The sequence below is a fragment of the Suricata suricatta genome, chromosome 14, assembly GCF_006229205.1.
Source record: "Suricata suricatta isolate VVHF042 chromosome 14, meerkat_22Aug2017_6uvM2_HiC, whole genome shotgun sequence".
NCBI classification, from domain to species: domain Eukaryota; kingdom Metazoa; phylum Chordata; class Mammalia; order Carnivora; family Herpestidae; genus Suricata; species Suricata suricatta.
Genome location: NC_043713.1, coordinates 69493034 through 69498557, shown reverse-complemented (window position 1 = coordinate 69498557; position 5524 = coordinate 69493034). Strand labels below are relative to the sequence as shown.

At 45.1% G+C, this 5524-nt stretch overlaps 1 long non-coding RNA gene across 1 annotated transcript; it reads left to right on the top strand.

Moving 5' to 3' along the window:
• The first annotated feature begins 573 nt into the window (after positions 1 to 573).
• Positions 574 to 5249, top strand: LOC115277641. The gene is made up of 2 exons (XR_003902451.1): positions 574 to 780; positions 4929 to 5249. It is a non-coding gene; the product is annotated as an uncharacterized LOC115277641 (long non-coding RNA).
• The last annotated feature ends 275 nt before the right edge of the window (positions 5250 to 5524 follow it).

Sequence of the window (5524 nt, the reverse complement as noted above, 5' to 3'; positions counted from 1 at the left end):
GTTCTAGGGAAGAAGGGGTGGGTGAAAGCTTTTAGTGTGGACAATCATCCAAATACACAACTTGGAGATGGCCTTCCCAGCCAAAATATCATCTTTGCCCTGTTCAGCATCCGTGGAACCATATTCTCTCATCTGGCTACCTTTGTGTTTAGCAGGGTCATTCAGAAATCTGTAAATATATGCACAAATTCACATGCATATGGATATTAGGTGTAGGTGTGTATGGAAAGGTGCATTTATGCTACTATATTTAGTTTTAGTATGTGTTGTGTTGATATAATGCGAACATCCACATGTATCTACAGATACCCTCCTGAAAATGTGTATATGTGCAGATGAGTATGTGAGTGGGCATAAATATTTGCTCTTTCACCCATCAGTTCAACAAAGATATATTGATGCTGCAGGCACTGTGCAAAGTCCTGGGCATGAAGAAGACACAGAATGGAGGGGAATACATCACAATGCATGAGTGGTAGACATGTTTTTCAGTACTAGGTAGCTGCCTATGAAGTCACTACACATATGTATGTGTAATCAGGGCCCACATCAAGGTAGGGGAGTTCCTGATCTATAAGCAAGAGCACATCAACTTTTAGTACTGAAAAATGCTGCTGTGTTCTCTCCCCAAGTCCCAAGAATCCAATTTAAACAGGACTCAACTGAGCCTTGGGAAACAGAGGCATCTTCTACACTCTTCTCTACCAGGGTGGAAGGCTGAAGTACTTGGTCCCCTGCATCATTCCAGCCAGACACTCCACCCTTCCCACCCATAGCCAGGTGAGGCAGCATCTGATAACAGGGCACTGAGTCCTGAAAGCCACCTGAGCTTCACATGTATTTATGGTTTCACAGTTAATGTTTGGCCTTGGGTTATTTCTACTTTAGGAGGTAAGGTGGAAAAAGCAGGGGAGAGATGAGGGAAGGGAAGATACGATGCCAGGTCACATCTAGGAGGCATCTGCTCCGACAGCCTCCACTGGCACTGCAGGGTTCCAGGTCCTACCAAAGGAGGAAGGCACCCAAACAGGAGAGGACAAGGGCTTTTGAGAATGGGAGTAGAAAAAGAGAGCCCTTGCAAAATATTCCTTAGGAGCCCAGTATCCCCTCTGCAGCTTTCTAAGGGATCCAAGAAGCCTCTCTACCAACAAATCGGCCAGTCTCTAATTAGTCACCTCCCAGGACATAAGGAGCTCACTTATCTTCAAGATGCCCTCTTAAAATTTTCTGTTTTATACTAGGACAAAACTCTACCTCTGGCAACTTCCATTCATTAGTCCTATTTTCTTTCAAAAAACTTAATTTTCCTGGGCCTAATTGTCTTTCAGCAATGCCTCCAGAAGGTCCCTGTTTCAAACACTAATACAGAAGCTGGGGAAATAGAGCATTATTTTATTTTTTTAATGTTTATTTTTACTTTTGAGAGAGAGCGCATGAGCAGGGGAGGAGCAAAGAGAGAGAGGGATAGAGGATCCAAAGTGGGCTCTGTGCTGACTGCAGCGAGCCCAACACAGGGCTCAATCTCACACACTGTGAGATCATGACCTGAGCCAAAGTTGGACACTCAACCAACTGAGCCACCCAGGTGCTCCATATAGTATTATTTTACAGTTTAGTTGAGTAATTTTCCCTCCTATTTGAAGTCTTTAAGCTCCTTAAGAGTAGGAAGATTCCATATATATAACCACTACATCACACTGCCTTATTTGCAGAATAATCCCAGAAGGGCTTTTTGCATCTCTCCTTTCCTCAAACAAACTCTCCCTGCCTTGTCTGCTCTCTGAGCCTCAAAAGCTCCAGGCAAGTGTTTTCTTCTCCCTCAGTACAGCGTTGTCCAGATCATTGCCACCGCAATAACCACCAAGTGTCTACAATCTAAAGCCAAGTCTCCTGAACCTGGAAGTCAAGGCCTCTCACGATCTACCCCCAACTTTCTTTTCCTAGGACTCTGCTCCACATGCCCAACATCCTAGCCAAACATTTCTCCCTGCCCTTTCCTAAATCATGCCCTTTCCTGCTGTCCAATGTGCCTGGAAAATCCTTTCTCCACATCTCTACTGCATGGCCAAATCTTGTCGCTCTGCTCTGATACCACCCAGCACTTTCTCTGGGTTCAAAGTTACACACACACACACAGGCCTTAATTTTGTTTCCTCTAAGCTCTCATGCATCTCTATTTCTCCATGCATTTGTCCCTATATGAAGATATTTGGACATATATTCTTTAAGGACAGCACATGAAACAACCCGAAGCACCCAGCACAGTGTCTGGCACACAGTGGTACTCACAAAAGTCACATAAAACTAATTGAAGTGAATTCAATCTCTTGTTATCTCACTGCTCTTTTCCACTAATGGCAGTTATCCTGCCAACTAGAAACACTACAGGCAGTTTGAACAAGGTGTTTAGAATGTTAATGGATGAAAATGGATTGCAGCCACATTCATTTCATGTAAATTATAAATGAGTTTTATGGCCTTGGTTGCCTTGACTACCCAGCTGTTGGTTGGCATACCCTGCTCAGCCCAGGCAGGGTGATGTGAGGCAGGGGTATATGAAGGGGGAAATAATTCAGTATTTGAGGTACCAGCACCTTTTGAATACTTCATGCTGTCCCCATATTGGGACCCCTTCTGCCCCTTCCTCAACTCTGAGACAGCCAAGGGGTTGGGAAGTCCAGAGGGGTATGCTGCAGTTCTGGTCTTACAAGGTCCCAGGAAGGAGAACCAAACCAATAGGCCCCACACTGGGTTTTATATAGGATTGTTCTCTTTGAAGGTGCCCTTCAATTTCCTAACCACTGCTGCCTCCTGGTGTCCTGGCCAGCCACAGTTTACAATGTCCCACCAGCCCTACCCTCTAGAGCATCATACATAACCCAATAGAAATATAATATGAATCACAAGTGTAATTTAAAATTTTCTGGTAGCCACATTAAAAAAGGTAGAAAGAGGCGACTTCCCTGACTCCCCACTCCTGGAGTCACGGAACCTCGCCCGGGAATCACAGATCCCAATAAAGGCTTTCTTGGCTCCATAAAAAAAAAAAAAAAAAAAAAAAGGTAAAAAGAAGGGCACCTGGGTGGCTCAGTAAGTTGAGTGTCTGACTTTGGATCAGGTCATGATCTCACAATTCGTGAGTTCGAGCCCTACATCACCTTTGCACTGACAGCACAGAGTCTGTTTGGGATTCTCTCTCTCCCTCTCTCCTTGCCCCTCCCCCACTAACTCTCTTCCAAAATAAGTTTTTAAAAAATGTTTAAAAGGTAAAAAAGAAACAGGCAAAATTAATTTTAAAAATATATTTTGTTTAATCCAATAGATCTAAAATATTAGCATTTCAACATGTAAGCAGTAAAAAAATTCTTAATGAGATATCTCACATTCCTTTTCCATACTGAATCTTCTAAATCTGGTGTGTGTTTACACTTGCAGAACACCTCAGTTCAGACAAACCATATGTCAAGTGCCAACAGCCACGTATGGCCAGTAGCGACTATACTGGACAGCTTAGTTCTAAGGCCTTGAACAGCACTGCCCCTGCTGGCCTGACCAACACTGTCCTGTGCCCCAAGCCAAATACTACCTTTAAACTAATCCTCGCCCCTGAGGTCCAGGCTCTTGCAAGCTGTTTGCTTGGCATCTCCACTTGCCTAACAGAAATCTTTATAAGTTCTCCAAAACTGCATTCTCATTTTCCACCCCAAAACCTATCCTTATAACCCACTCCAACGCAGTCAATGGCATCACCATCCACCAGTTGCTGGAATTAAAATCCAAAGAGTCACCCTTGTCCTTTACCTCTGCCCTACACCTAAACAGTCAGCAAATCCTTTCAATCCAGCCCATAGATATAACTGTTCACTTACCTCCATCTCCACAGCTACTATCCTAAGCCAACATTATCTTGCCTGGACTATTAGAGTAGTTTCTTAACTGCTTCCACTCCTCCCCTCCTACCATCTCACTCCACAACCACACAGAGCAGCCAGAGGGATCAGATTTCTCCCCTGCCCACATCCCTCCACCAGTTTCCCAGTGCCTTCTAATAAATCCAACTCCTCACCTAGCTTTGCCATGTCCTTCATTACCTGCTCCCTCCACCTCACTGCCCGTCACTCTCTCACCAGCCATTTGTTAAACCTGCTAAACTCATTCCCACTTCCTGCTCCCTCTATCTGGAATGTTCTTCCTCCAGACCTTTGCACGGCTAGCTCTTTCTCACCATTGAGGTCCCTGAGTGGCCTTCCTTTACCACCCTATCTGTCATAGTCCCTTCATCCTTAGTCACTTACTATCCCATAACCTTGTTTTCATTTTCTTCATAGCACTCATCACTCCCTTAAATTCTTTGTTTTCTCTCTCCTTCCACTCTAACATAAGTTCTTCGAGAGAAAGGATTTCCCTTCTGTTGTTCATCTCTCTTCCTCTGACAACTAGAACAATACCTGGCACAGACTAATATATGAATGAATGAATGAATGAATGAGTGGTATTCTCTCAGTCTAGAGCACTCTCTCCACTCCATGGCTGGCTCCTTCTCCCTCAGGTCTTACATTAAGTGTTATTTGCCCAGAGAACCTCCCAAACTACCCTACTTATTTTCTATCTCAGCATCCTCGTTGCTACCCTCATAACACAACTTTAATTATAGCCAATTTGACATTTTTTTTCTCTTCTTTTTTGTCTTTGTCTTCCTTGGGCTGCTTTTTTTTTTCTTTTTTAAAGACAGAGCAGGGAAGAGGGGCAGAGGGAGAGGGAGAGAGAGAATCTAAGCAGGCTCCATGCCCAGCACGAAGCCCGACATGGGGCTCAATCTCATGACCTGAGCAGAAATCAAGAGTCAGATGCCAACCAACAGAGTCACCCAGGTGCCCCTTCCTTGGACGGCTCTTAACACCACTCTATATTTTGTACTTTATAAACAGAGGCAACGTCTATGCCATTCACTCCTGTCACCCAGCACCCAGCACAAAGCCTGACATGTGATAGATGTCCAATATACCTGTTGAATGAATAACCAACTCTTTCCGGTGGCTCCCAGCCCTGCCCAGATAAGTGACCTAGTAGGGGTATCCTACCAGATCCCTGTAAGAAGTCTGCCTTGCCTGGTCTCCTCCGGCTTCCAGGAACTGCATCTCCCACCTCACTGGACCACTGAGGAGGCCTGGACATGATGTGATCTGGGTACCCAACTTTGAAGTAAGGGGAGAGACTGGAGCCAAAAGAATGAAGTTGTCCTCAGAGTATGGCTAAGACTTGTCCATTTCCTTCCCTCTCTTTCCCAGGGTCAGCAGAGCCTTCCTCCCAACAAGGGTCCCAAGAGTTCACCATGGTGGGCAGAGGGAAGGTTTCTGACTCCTGAAACCCAGCTACACCCTCCCAAGTACCTACTCCCACTGCCAGCAGTCTGAACACATGGCCAGGCACTTTTAACCTTCCATTTACCAGATCAAAAAGCAACAGGGCCTGTTCCCAGTCCCCACACTGTGGATGGTCAGAATTCCACGGTGTCCTTGGGGGA